This window comes from Archocentrus centrarchus, unplaced genomic scaffold, assembly GCF_007364275.1.
Source record: "Archocentrus centrarchus isolate MPI-CPG fArcCen1 unplaced genomic scaffold, fArcCen1 scaffold_43_ctg1, whole genome shotgun sequence".
Classification (NCBI taxonomy): Eukaryota; Metazoa; Chordata; class Actinopteri; order Cichliformes; family Cichlidae; genus Archocentrus; species Archocentrus centrarchus.
Genome location: NW_022060269.1, coordinates 2,271,255 through 2,285,919, shown reverse-complemented (window position 1 = coordinate 2,285,919; position 14,665 = coordinate 2,271,255). Strand labels below are relative to the sequence as shown.

The window sequence follows — 14,665 nt, the reverse complement described above, 5'->3', positions numbered from 1 at the left end:
TTGGACAATGAGTGTTTGAGTAAGAGCAACTTCCTGTTTCCAGTAGGTGGCGCTGTAACCGTCATTCAATGTCATATGGATGTGTGCAGGGGTGGGTCGTTATCACACTTGTGAAGTTTGATGCAGATTGGGCAATGATTATTTGAATTAGAGGAAATTCCTGTTTCCAGTAGGTGGCGCTAGACTGGCATTCAATTTTGTCATATACATGTCTTCAAGGGTGGGTTCTTAGCACACTTGTGAAGTTTGAGGGCAATCGGACAAAGTATAAGAGAATGAGAAGTAATCGAAATGTCACGGCGAAGGATCGATGCTCGCCATGGTGCCAAGGCCACGCCCCTCTGCAGTGTAACATCATCAAGGGCCTTAGTGGGAATGTGTGTGATTAATGTACAGCTCAAAAGACCTGAATAAAGTGTGTCATGCATAAATGTTAGGCTTTCCATTGAAAACCAATGGGGAATTGGGGACGTGGTTACGGGAGCGGCGTGCAAAATGAGGTATGGGTGTGATTGACTTTTTTGATCAGGGTCATATACAGAATGTGTAAACCAAATTTCATAATTGTAGGAGTAACTAAAATTTCTGAGGTCCATGTAAATTTTAGTTTGATTATGTAGGGGCGCTATTGCGGAAATTGCCATTGTTTCTCCATTTATGGATACAGGGTGGGACTCTACAGAAGTTTTTATAGTTTGGGACAAATCGGGCAAAGCATGCACGAGTGATGACAGAAAAGGTGAGGGTGAAAAAGGCCAAAATAAAGGCCAAGTTCAGCGCCCCCTTGTTAAATAACTGTTTAATATTTTGAAAAACCACGCAGAACTTTTGATGCCCCACTTGTGTAGATGATGCGGAGCAATTTTCGTGTCTGTAGGTATAACGCCCTAGGAGGAGATGTTTCAAATACGAGGTGTGCATAAGGGCTGACTTGGCAAAGGGCAAAGTTCAGGCCAACATGGCCGACTTCCTGTTTGTTGTGTGGGGGTGCTCCAAGAAGATTTTTTGCTTGTCTTGACATGATCTGTGTGTGACACGAATTTCGTGGTTCTACGACAAAGTTGATCATGGCCTCTCCCATAGGAGGCCGAAAAATGGAGTTTTCTTGGGGGCGCCGTGGAGCCCCCTTTCAGAGTTTGTTCTTGAAAAGATTAAAAAAACAAATTTTTCACCAGACCTGACCTCTGTGGAAAATTTGGTGAGTTTTCGTGCATGTTCAGGGGGTCAAAAATGCGATCCCGGATCGACAAAGAAAAAGAAGAATCGGAAGAAAAATAATAATAACGACAAACGCTTACGATTCCAATTAGGCGCTTTTCCAGTCACCCTGAAGCGTACCTTTTCGGAAACGTCTCGACCTGACCCACGTCCCTATGAGGTTAGGGGTCACTTGCGACCGCGTCCCATGCGACCGTGGGGATTTTTGCGCATTTTGGGGTATGTGGCATAGCGAATCCAATAGGCTCCTCGCCGAGACTTCGTCGGCTCGGGCCTAATAAAATTTCATTTTAGATAGTATCTGGAGGTAACTGCATTTCATGGCACTGCTTATTTTGCGTGACTGGAACGTGTGAAAACGACGCCCCCTTCCCTAACGGAGTGAGACCTCTTCACTTACCCCTCTTATGCGATGACGCCGTAGCAGCCGATCCGCGGCCGGTTCTCTCCCCTCACTCGGCTTAGCTGGCTGTGTGTTGCACACCGTCTTCAAAGAGAGACATAACGAGACAGAGCGGACACAGGAGTGAATCTGTACCTGGACTGTGGATTTAAAAAAGCGCAACGAAGAGAAGTTGAAATCGTCACTACTGCGACAGGGAGCCGCTGCACACTGCTGTCCAGATAAAAAGGTAACCAGACCCGTCTTTTTACGCACGGTAAACCGATAACGAGATGGCATTTTACGCACAAGGGACATGAAGATGTTTTAATAAAACAAGGGGACGAACACAGACCCCCCAAGCCCCCTCCGTTTGGTGATCAGCACGCATTATCACGTTCAGGATAAACTGGGATTTGTATCCATCTCGGTCCAGCTGAAACTTAAGTCTTCTATGTTTCTCTGCTGGGCGGCTGTTCATTGACAGCATGCAATCTCAGATTAACTGATTTATTGCTGGTTCCACCTACATATTCAAATTGAATCGTTTAGGGATTCTGAGAGGTGTGAGATCTGGCTGATTATAAATAAGATAAATATTGATAATGTGATCGCTGCTGTTGCTTGTATATATGTACAATATGTGTGTACATAAGGGGAATAAGACTATTTGGAAACAGTGCAGTTTGTTGGTTCAAGTCAATCTGGTGTGGCTAGTGTCTCGGTGCAGTCCCTCTGCATGATATTCTTCCCTCTCTTTCTCTTTCCCCCCTTCTGTCTTTCTCCCACACACATGCAGAATACTTTCTCTCAACCTAGCCTGTCCTCTCTGTTCAGTATATTGAGCTTTACTGACATTTAAAGTGGTTTAGATTTTCATTTTTTGGTTTGCATTTCTGCTTCTGTTTGTGTGTGTGTTTCTGAAGGCTGCAGAAGTATCTCAGCAGATGTTGCAAGTGAAGCTGTGAAATGCATGTGTAGCAGAAGAGAGAGTCCTTTAAGACATATGTAATTGTCACCAGTGGTGTTTAAATCCGTTTCTCTGTCGCTTTGATGCACATTCACAGTGCCTTCTTTTCTCTTCTATTGACTTTTCATTATCTGAAAAGGAGGTGTAGCAGCCCAGTGTCTCCATGAGTATGTGTGAATCTGAGCATCAGTGCATATAACTGGATGGGTTCACTCTTTGCTCTTCTTGATTAACACTTTACTATATGTCTTATGTAATGGGTATATGCCCGTGTGTGTGTGTGTGATCAATGGAAAGCATGGCTGCTTCACCTATAAGAGACATCATTATTATGTAAAGCCATTCATGTCTATCTTGATTGCTGTTATATAAGTCAGAAACAGTCTGAGAGACCATCTTCTTTTGGGCTCTGCTAGCTCAGTCTTACTGCAGGTTCCACGTGTGTCTTGTCAGTATGTGTGTTTCAGTAAGAGAAGACATTTATCACTTTCTTAGCCATTTCATCAGATAAAGTTTGTTTTCTCTCTAATGGTTACTCTGGCCTTAAGGCTCACTTTGAAAATACTGAAATTTATTAAGAGTCATTGCTGATGGGACTTAAACAGTAGCACAGTATTGATCCAATTCACCTGTTAAGATATTCTCAGTTATTCTATCCTATTTCTGAGGACCTTGAGTTCATAAAATGAGACAAATTTGAATATGTAGTTTTTTATTCTCTCTAACTGTGACACAGTGCTGTTAAGTCCATTTGTGTATGCATTTGTCAAACACACAATGAGCTTGTCTCTCACTTTTTTAAACTATGGAAGTTTCTACAAAATTAGAGAGTTCATATATTTGCCCAACAGTGACACAATTTCCAGGATTTTGCCTCTGTACATCACCACAATGTGGTCAAAGTACAGAATTTCAGCTTCAAATACAGGGGTTAAAAACAGAGACAGTGAATGTAAAACATGGACATGACATCGCATGTTGGTTCATCGATATTAGTAATCAAACTGCATCCATAAACTGTACAGGTGCAATGTATCGCTACTAATTAGTAGACACCATTAAAAAAAGTACAAACAGCACAAATACATCTGACAGGTTGAGTTCAGAGAAAATAACAGGGATGTGTTTAAGCAGCTGTCAGCTACAGCTGCCTGTGTCAGCACACCTGTCAATCATGGCATCTTATTAAAAGCTAATTAACAAATATTAAAATAATCACCCATTGTACAGTTGTTATGAAGGGGGGTATCTATTGAGAACCTTTTTTTATATGAGGCCTTACACATACTAATAAATGCTTTTTCAGCTGGGTATAGTAAAATGAGCTTAAGATATCTGAAATGCTTTTGTAGTAATCATTATAGGAACTTCAGTTTTTATGATTTTGGCTTCATTTTTCAGCCCTGGAAGGTGATACTTGGCTTAATATAATTGACTGATAAGGATTTTTATTGCAGGTCTGGCCTTTATTTTTATTTAATGACATAAAAAAAATAAAAATAAAGCAAAGGTCTGATGTTGAGTCCAAATGTATTTGGTAGCAACTCATAAGAACAGTCCAAAGAGATGTTGACATAAAGTAACATTAAGGAAGCCATCATTAGGCTGAAAAAAAGAAGGGAGATGCTAAATCAGCAAGTTTGTACAAACTTAAATAAAAAGGAACCAACCTTTGAGTTCTCTGACTGAGTAGAAAAGCGCTATATAAGAACTAGTCCATATATATATATATATATATATATATATATATATATATATATATATATTTACTAAAGGAACCTATTCTAAAGTCTTGTAACTGGCTATAACTGTGTTTTTTTGTTTTATTTTGTTTTGTTTTAATGTTCTGAGCATGAATATTTTAATACTGGAGAAAATTACTTGCCAGCTTTATGCGGCCACTAGACTGTAATTTTTGACACTTAATATTAGTTTCCATAAGTTGCAGAATGGGTTACCCCCAGTAATCTCATCGAAATGAATGAAAGATTGCAGTATGGTCTTTCATTCTGATGATATGAGCATGGTAACTTCAGCTAGCAAAAGCAACAAGTGTATATCTAGCCCTCAGTTGTATTCAGTTCCACTTACTGACAGTTAATTGCGGCATGTAGAACTCTAAAAGGGATTGGAGCCAGACAAATTAGCAGTGAAGAGTGTTCAAGATGCTTTTGCAAATATTTAATAAGGTACTAATGTCTTCAGCATTTGATTGGGCATTTGCAAGGTACTGAATGTAAACAAAACTGAAAAGCTCTATTTGTTTATAGTCACACAAGTAGGGAAGCTTCAAGTTCTTCAAGTTCCAAATTGGAGCAGTGTGGGCTGATACTCGCTCTGTAGAAGCAATAAACACAAAAGAGGCAGACAGTGGGATCTCTGAGACAGTCTGAACCATCATGACTAAATGTTTTTAAATCAAAAGCAATCTGTTTTACCTGTAAGGTGTTTAGATGTCAAATGTGTAAACTGAGCATGACATGGGTGGCTGTGACAGAGAAACTTATTTCTCACTGAGGACAAGTGGAATAAATTGAAGGCTACAGGATATTTTACTGGGTGACATGAAAATCAATGCACTGTTTGTAGACATGCCACTCCTAAATCTACACTGTAGTAACACACTCATCATTTCTATCTTCCTCATGTTGACCTTGCTTTAGGTCTAGGTGAGCCTTTCTTTCATTTATCTGTTTTCCTTCTCTCTCTGACAAGGTAAGTGAATGTATATGTTTGTGTGTAAGTGAGTGAGAGGAAAAGAGACATCAGCTGGATGAAAAGGAAAGAGCCAAAAAAGAGGGAGTGATAACATGTATAATACATGGTGTTGGTAGACTGAATTGGTGAGTATGTGTATGATCAGATGAGGACTGAAGTTTTGTTTTATTGATACAGGTACATATTGAAACAGAGCTAATAGATGCTGGATGCATCTCTCAGGTCCTGTGTTAGGGCTTTTATTTTTTCTGTTTCTTAAGGACATGACTCTGAGATACTGCTCATCTGCTGTAATATTTTTTTTTTTTTAGGCCTGACAGTTTTTTCTTTTATTCTCCACTTGATCAGTTTCCTCATGTAGTTGGTCACCAGCAGTGTTAATTTCATTGACGAAATATTTTCTTCATAGTTTTTGTCGACGAACCTTTTTTTCTTGACGATAACGAGACGATACCTAAATAAAAACTACCTAAAATGATAATAAACTGACACTTTCGTCAACGAATGAAAACGATACGAAAATGCTTGGCAGGGACAAATCCAATCAGAACTGAATTAATTTTATGACAGGGCGGGACAAGTTAGGAAAACATCCAATCAAACACACAGTTGCACAAAAAGTTATGTAAACAATGTCAGCAGGGAGAAAGAGAAGAGCTGATGTATGGACACATTTGTCTTTTGACGTTGTGACAAACAAAACGATGTGTAAACCATGTTGGGCGACTATCTTGGGTAAAAACACAACAAATCTTAAACATCTACAAACCAGTCACCCAGATCTCCATGCAAAGGTAAGCATTTTAATGTCATGCAGGGTAAAGTGTTTTTCCCAGTTTAGCGTTTGTGTTTAGAGAAAATCTCCACACCGCGGTGGATTAGCCTTTCCTAATCTTAGTCCTGAACACTGCCCTGTACCTTTCAGAGCGTCCTGCTGTAAAACGCTCCTATTATCTCAGTAAGGTTGTGTTAATGATCAGGTGTGTGGGAAGCAGGTGAAACACTAATGTTGATATTATTAATAATATTGCATAACTTTTAAAAAACGTTTAATTTTGTGTAAGTGTGTATAAAGACTAATTAAAGGGGAACTGAAGAAAAAGCATTTACATTTTACACCCTTTATATTTCAGTCGACTAAATTGACTGTAGTCAAAGACTATGACTATGACTAAAACTAAATCAAAATTTGGTGTCAAAATTAACACTGGTCACTAGGTTTGCATGCATCTCAGAAGGAATTTTGGGTCACTTCACTTACGGCCATACCACCCTGAACACGCCCGATCTTGTCTGATCTTGGAAGCTAAGCAAGGATGGGCCTGGTTAGTACTTGGATGGGAGGCTCCCTAGGAATACCAGGTGGGATTACTGTGACTCAGAAGGTAGAGCAGGTCATCTACTAATTGAAAAGTTGGTGGTTCAATTTCTGGGTGCTCCAGTCTGTGTGCCAAAGTATCTTGGGCAAGATACTGAAATCCAAGTTCCTGTCCAATGTGAATGTGTGAGAATGTTAGAAAATGCTTGTATGATTATTTGTGTAAACACAGATATGTTGTATAAAGCTCTTTGAGTGCTCTGCTAGAACAGAAAAGCACTATATGAGGTCTAGTCCATCTTCTTCAACGAAACTCTCTAAATCCTTTAGGTTTCTTGGCTACTGCTTGGCAACTTGAGTTTCAGCCCCCTCTGTAGATTCTCTATGGGATTGAGGTCCGGAGACTGGCTAGGCCACTCCATTACCTTAATGTGCTTCTTTTTCAGCCACTCCTTTGTGGCTTTGGCAATATGATTTCAGTCACTGTCATGCTGGAAGACCCATCCACGACCCATCTTCAGTGTTCTGGCTGAGGGAAGGAGATTCTCATCCAAGTACATCCATTGCCATAAATAACGGTGGAGTCATCCTGGACCCCTAGCAGAAAAACAGCTAAGAAAACCACCTTCCCCAGAACTGTGGGAATGGTGGTGTTTTGGTCATACTCAGCACTTCACTTCCTCCAAACATGGCAGGTTGAGTTGATGCCAAAGAGCTGGTTTCATCTGACCACAGTGCTTTCGCCCGTGTTTTCCCTGAATTATTTAGATATTGACTGGTAAACACAAGACAGGCCTGTACATGTGCCTTCTGGAACATGGGGACCCACAAGATTTCAGTCCATTACAGCATAGTGTCTTACCAATAGTGTCTTACCTGTATCTCAGGTAGAAGATACAGAGCATTAAGAACAAAAACGAACTGACTCAGAGACAGTTTCTACCCCACAGCAATAACTAAACTAAATGCAATTTCAAACAAACCACAAAATCGACATGTAAGATATGTGTGAGAATGTTATTTGTTATTTATTTGTTATTTTACGTTTAAATGATTAGTCACTATAGCTACTATTTTATTATTATGGCTATTATTTTATTTATTTATTTTTAGATGATGGCACTTTTAATTTCATTGTTCTTGTAACAATGACAATAAAGAAATCTATCTATCTATCTATCTATCTATCTATCTATCTATCTATCTATCTATCTATCTATCTATCTATCTATCTATCTATCTATCTATCTATCTATCTATCTATCTATCTATCTATCTTAACCTAATCTATCTATCTTAATCTAATCTATCTGATCCCAGTGATCCTTCAGATCATTAACAAGCTCCTCCAGTGTAGTTTTGGGCTGATCCACCACCGTTCCCGTGATCTGACTCATGCCATGAGGCAAGATGGTGCTCCAAACTGAGGGCAGCTGATGGTCATTTTATTTCTGTGCCACACGGGCACACAGATTTCAATCTGTGGGAGGCAAAATTCTTGCTGGGTTGTAGGGGTTCTAGGGCTGCAAATATCGATTATTTTAGCAATCGAGCATTCTATTGATTATTCCATTGATTAATTGAGTAATCGGTTAAGAAATGCTTTTGTCTTATTAACAGTTCATCTGCAAATTTTAAGTTTCGTAGATTTACTGCAGATTTTTCACAGTGTGAAACAACCAGCGGTGGATGGAGCAGCTATAATGGTCTCTTTTCTTCACGTTGACACTTGCTGATCAGGTGGTTGATGAAGGATTTCCTGGTATAGGTTTTAATAATGGCTACAGGAAAACATGCTGCTGTGTTGGATGCTAGAAAAACATTTACTTTTGCTCCACCTGAGCTCGCCGTCTCAATAACGGCTCCACCTCTTTGCATTTGCTGTGCGCTTGCAGACAGACTGCATGTAAAACAACTGCTGTTGTTGTGTTTCATGATATTAATGTTGTGATGCTTTATATTCACAATCATTATCCTAAATATGTTTCTATTGCAGGTTTATTTTTAGTTGCTAATCAGGAATTAAAATATACAAAATATTTTGGGTTTCTTGTCATTAATGAACAGTTGCTAGTGCCAATGCCAGCGCTCCCTAGCAAACTGTGGTCATTGCGATCCATTACGGGAGTTAATACTTGAAATTTTCAGCCAAGCGAGCACAACACACACACATGAGTGTAAAGCACAGTGGCGGTGTGGAAAAACGTGTTAGCGATGATCCACCGGGTGTAAAAGGTCCTTTTTTCCAAATGATAGAAATGTGCCGCAGCAACAGAGAACTTTAATGCTGCTGATGTGTGTGAAACACTCCGCATCAAGATGCACATGACTATTGGAAGGCTAGGTATAGAGGACAGAGAGAGGTGGAAAAGGAGAAAGAGACTTGCATTGATTGGTGGGGATAAAGCTGGAAAGGATGTGCAGCAGGTTAGGGTGATTAAAGACATAAATGGAAATGTGCTAACAAGTGCAGAGAGTGTGTTGAGAAGATGAAAGGAGCAGTTTGAGGAGCTCATGAATGTAGCAAATAAGAGGGAGAGAGACAGAGAGAGACAGGAGGGCAGACGGGGGACAATTAGTGAATCAGGAGGTGCAGAGGATTAGTAAGGAGGAAGTGAGGGTAGCAGTGGAAAATGAGGAAGTGAGGGTAGCAGTGGAAAGGCAGTGGGACCAGATGACATGCCTGCGGAGGCATGGAGAAGTAGTGAACTGGTACCGATTTTCAAGAACAAGGGTGATGTGCAGAACTGTAGTGCCTGTAGAGGGATAAATGAACTATACCATGAAGCTATGGGAAAGAATTGTTGAAGCTAGGTTAAGAAAAGAGGCGATGATCAGTGAGCAGCAGTATAGCTCCCTGGTGAGAGAGAGCACCACAGATATGATGTTTGGTTTGAGAGTTTTGATGGAGAATGGTAAATGGACTAGTTCTTACATAGCGCTTTTCTACTCTAGCTGAGCACTCAAAGTGCTTTATGCAATACGTTACGTTAACTATAGAGAAGGTCACAAGGAGCTGCACTGTGTCTTTGTGACTGTGGTACTCTATGAGGAAGTCAGGACTGGCTGAGAAGTATGTAAGGTTAGCACAGGACATGTTTGAGGAGAGAAAGACGATAGAGAAGTGTGCGGTAGGCATGACAGATGGGTTCAAGATGGGAGTGGGATTACAGCAGGGATTGGTGAGCTCCTTTTTGTTTATGATAGTGATGGACCGGTAGGATGAATGGTGAGGTCAGGCAGGAATCTCTGGACTGTGATGTTTGTAGGCAAATTGTGATCTGTAGTGAGAGTAGGGAAGAGAGTGGAAGAGAGTCTGCAGAGGTGGAGGTATGCACTGGAAAGAAGAGAGTCAGTAGAAGCAAGACTATGTAAGAAGATATTTGTGAATGAGTGGGACACAAGTGGAAAGGTGAACATGTAAATAAGTTTAAATACCTGGGCTCAATGCATAAGAGCGTTGAAGACGAAAGTGCAGTCAAGATTGAGTGGGTGGAGACAAGTGTCAGAGGTGATTTGTGACAGAAGGACAGCAGCAAGAGGGGAAGGGAAGGTTTACAAGATGATAATGAGAACTGCTATCATACTTGATTTGGAGAGTCAGCTACATGTAGCTTTCCAAAATGTAATTTTACATGAAACAAAACAGTCATTTAATAGTGCTTAATGTACCTCTTAGAAGGTAGAGCTAGGGGTGACAGAGTTGAGGATGCTAGGATTTTCACTGGAAGTTACCGGAAAGGACAGGATTAGGAATGAGTATATCAGGGTGATGTGCAAAGGAGGGATAGTGAGTATACGAAGTGTAATAGACAAAGGCTGTTGAATATGGAGCTGCCAGGCAGGAGAAAAGAGGAAGACCACAGATGAGAATCATGGATGTAATGAAAGAGGACATACAGAGGGGTGGAGTGATAGTGGAGGATGCTAGAGATAAGGTGAGATGGAGGCAGATGATTTGGTGTGGTGACCCCTTAAGGGAGCAGCTTAAAAAAAGACAAAATGCAGAAATTAGTACCCTACCAGCAAGCAGCTGACCTAAGTTAATTTTCTGTGTAATTTACTGGGAAATGGTAAATGGACTACCTTAGTTCTTATATAGCACTTTCTACTCTATCTGAGCACTCAAAGCACTTATACAACATATTTATATTCACCAAGCACTTCCATGGGTAACTAAGCTAAGTGCTTTTATTGTCTAACATTCACACTCCAACACTTGTGTTGGAGAGCAACTTGGGGTTCAGTATCTTGCCCGAGAATACTTTGGCATGCAGCCCAGAATCAAACCACCAACCTTCTGATTAGTAGCTGACCTGCTCTACCTCCTGAGCAACAGCCACCCCAAGAAATTGTATGTAAATAGTTGCACTATTTACTAAGGCTAGACAAAAAAAAAAAAAAAATCAAAACTACTTTGGTCTGAATAGAACAGTGCTTGGTCATATTCTGCCATCTCAGGTTAATAGAGAAGCAGGAAGATCGACACTGTTTCTCGCATAAAGACATAATGAACTGTGAGAATTGTGCCTGGCAGTTAGAGAAAACTGTCAACCTATTCCCGAGTGATTGATTTCCGTTTCCATATAAACTAAATGCTAAAGGTAAAAACGCTACTTTTTGAAAATGGGGGCACTGGCACATGCACTCTGTGGTTGCAGGTCCTATAGACACACCGCCAACTTGTGGCCTGGCAGTGGGTACGGCAGTGTTTTCAAAGTCTTGTGTTTCCGTGTAAACAGAAATTGTTTCTGAAATGTGCTACTGTGCTACTTTTTAAAAAAGAAAATGGCAAAATGATACAGTTTCCACTGAAAATGCTCTTGTGTAAACAGGGCCTAAGATTCCCTTGGGGCAAGGTGTGAGTGGGGGTTGAATTGCCTGGGAAGGGATCTCAACACTGCACTACCGGCTACACCGGCTCTGTTCAATGATGGTGGTTCATATTGCCAGAGATGGTCTCCTTTACAGATGTTTTGACAGAGGAGCATTCCCGTTCCAAAATGTGAGCATAATTGTAGCATCTTTGAAATAGGTCTTCTTTTATTTAGGTGCAGATGTATCTACGGGTTTCTGGAAGAGCATATGTAGGCTGCCATGACAGACTGCTACTTCCGCTGTACGGTTTTATATTTCCGGTTACCCAAAGTCAGAGCCAGAGTTAATGACAAAATTCGGTTACTTTGTGCTGTAACGGGCGGCTTTATTAGTTGGAACATGAGCTCGGATTCAACTTGTGTTGTTGGCGGTTGTCACTATTTCAGTCTGTACATTTTTTCAAATTATTTTATTCTGTTAATTTGTTCTTTTTCCGCCAAATTATACTACCCAGTTGCACATCCTATTACCTTATTTTTTCCTTATGTTTTAACTTTTCCTTTAATGTACAGCCTCTAATTTTTTTGTTATTTTATTTATAGTGTGACTACAGTATACAGCCTACACAAAGAAACAATGCGTGCCTTTCCACATGTAAACACGTAGCAGTTAGCAAGATGACAGCTGGGTGTCTCCTCGATCACAGCCTTTGGCCAGTCCAGTGTTTCTGTTTCAATGATCTCAACACTCTGATATCCAGATAAGTGATATACCTTCCACAGAATAGCTGTCGCATGACCACATGATTTCCCTAATCAGTGATACAGGAACAGCTGACTGTCTCCTCCACTCCACTTTCCCTTAGTATGACCCATGCTAAGCGCTTAGCTTGGCCGATGTTCTGGCTCGGCTCTACAGCTGCTTTAAGGAAAACAACGTTGCCTTGTTTGTTCAGCTTTACTTTATTGATTTTATTGCTTTGAAGGTAATCTGGTGCTATTATAATTACGTGATTCCTCGCCATCAACACCTTCGGAAAAAACAAGGTAATTGATAATGTTCATGTAGCTGACTTCGGGCCATAATTTCATGTCATTTACACAAGTGACGGGTGAGGCATTGTTACCGAATTGGCCTCGCTGCTTTTTAAAACATCCTTGCAATGTATTCACCTCCGATGTGGTACCATTTATGCCAGGTAAAAGAAACTGCAATGTCAAAATGTTTAAATAAACAGCAAGTGTGTAAGCCCGCAACCTGTTGAGCTGGCTGTGCTATGTGTCTGTGAAGCAGTTTCGTCTCTGCTATATAATGGTCCAAGCAGTACATTTAGCATGTATTTGGGTGTTTTGTCCTTGGGGTGTATCAGTTTTTGTTTGAGTGTGTTACTGAATTTAAGTGCACTGGAAAGTTGTGCTTGGAGATAATTTTTCTGAATCTTTCCAAAAAAACCTGCCACATAAAGGATGACAATGTTGTTTAATCTGTCATGTGGTTAATGTCTGAGGTTCTTTATGTTTTTTTGCTAGGCTTTCATGACCACCTTCAAAAACTTGGAGCCTTTACTGAAAAATCAGTAGTGTCTACAAAGGATCTTATTTTCTAAATCCAGTTGGGAAATTTATTTTGTAGACTCTTGTGAGACAGTCATTCAAGAAAAAAATATTTCTCCTGTTCTACAGTACCAAATCTTCACAGAGGATCTCAGGTATACCCGAGATAAATAAATTCCTCTCTGTATATATTGAAACGTGGTCACAGTTTCTCCCAGCCCTTCATTTTCCTCATTGTGAAAATTGCATGTCTTGATAGTCATTTCTCAGTTCTTCATTTTCAGGTCTCATCATATTGTTTCCTTTAGATTGTCTCTGTTTGCAAAGTAGAGGTTTGCAAGACATTTGCAAAATGACATTTTTCTAAAAAAAAAAATCAATCAAGTAGACCGATCTCCTCAAATAGCAACATCAAGCTATACTTCATGTCCACATCATGGACAATGTGGTGTTCAACACTCGAACTGTCAACATTCCAACCCCCTTGAAATGAACTTCTGGAGCAGTCATTTTGACCCCATCAGGCAACAACAGCAGTATTGGCAAATAAGTCAAATAAATAAGACAAATCAGTCAGTCAGTCAGTCAGTCAGAATACTTTATTGATCCCAAAGGGAAATTACTACTGTTACAGCTGCAACCGTTTCATTTAAACGAGTAAACCTAAAACACAATAACATACACTAAAGGCATAAAAGTATAAAGACTAAAGAGATATTTTGACTATATACACATCTAAATCTATACACATATGAAAATTGTGAGTGCAAAAATTTTAAATAGGTGTCATTATATATATATGCACAGTCCTTTTTTGTACAATGTATAAGTGTATGTACAATGTACAATGTATATAGTGTATGTACAATGTATATGGAAATTTAAACAATTTTATGTACAATTGAATACTGATAAGTGAATGACACTGATGAACCACAATGTCACCTATTAAGAGAGGAGTTATAGAGTCTGATGGCCACAGGTAGAAATGACCTCCTGTGGCGCTCTGTGGTGCATTTTGGTGGGATGAGTCTTGCACTGAATGTGCTCCTGTGTCCCATCACTGTGTTGTAGAGTGGGTGGGAGCCATTGTTCATAATGGCCTGCAGCTTCGACAGCATCCTCCTCTCCGACACTGCCATAAGCGAATCCAGCTCCACTCCCACCACATCACTGGCTTTGTGGATCAGTTTATTGAGTCTGTTGGCGTCTGCCGCCCTCAGTCTGCTGCCCCAGCATGCAACAGCATAGAGGATGGCACTCGCCACCACAGACTCATAGAAGATCCTGAGCATAGTCCGGCAGATGTTGAAGGACCTCAGGCGTCTCAGAAAATAGAGGCGACTTTGGCCCTTCCTGTATAGGGCATCAGTGTTCTTAGCCCAGTCCAGTTTGTTGTCAATGTGTACTCCCAGATATTTGTAGTCCTCAACGGTGTCCACACTGACCCCTCCGATGGACATAGGGGCCACCGGTGCCTTGTCTTTCCTCAAGTCCACCACCAGTTCCTTTGTCTTTGTCACGTTGAGCTCTAGATGGTTCCGCTTGCACCATGTGACAAAGTCCTTCACTGTCCTCCTGTACTCATCTTCATCACCCCTGCTGATACATCCAACTATTGCAGAGTCATCAGAAAACTTTTGAAGATGGCAGGTCTCTGAGCAGTAGCTGAAGTCTGTGGTGTAGAG

At 40.5% G+C, this 14,665-nt stretch overlaps 1 protein-coding gene and 1 pseudogene across 2 annotated transcripts in view; both read left to right on the top strand.

Moving 5' to 3' along the window:
* Positions 1 to 1,695: 1,695 nt before the first annotated feature.
* The window catches only part of LOC115777097 (junction plakoglobin-like), a 193,700-nt gene continuing 180,730 nt past the window's right edge, over positions 1,696 to 14,665 (top strand). The window contains exon 1 of one of the 2 annotated variants that reach the window (XM_030724924.1): positions 1,696 to 1,850. The gene's annotated coding sequence lies outside the window, so the exon portion shown is untranslated. The remainder of the gene's footprint in view (positions 1,851 to 14,665) is intronic. The other variant, XR_004019583.1, reaches the window with a different exon arrangement.
* LOC115777138 (uncharacterized) lies at positions 6,544 to 6,662 on the top strand (annotated as a pseudogene).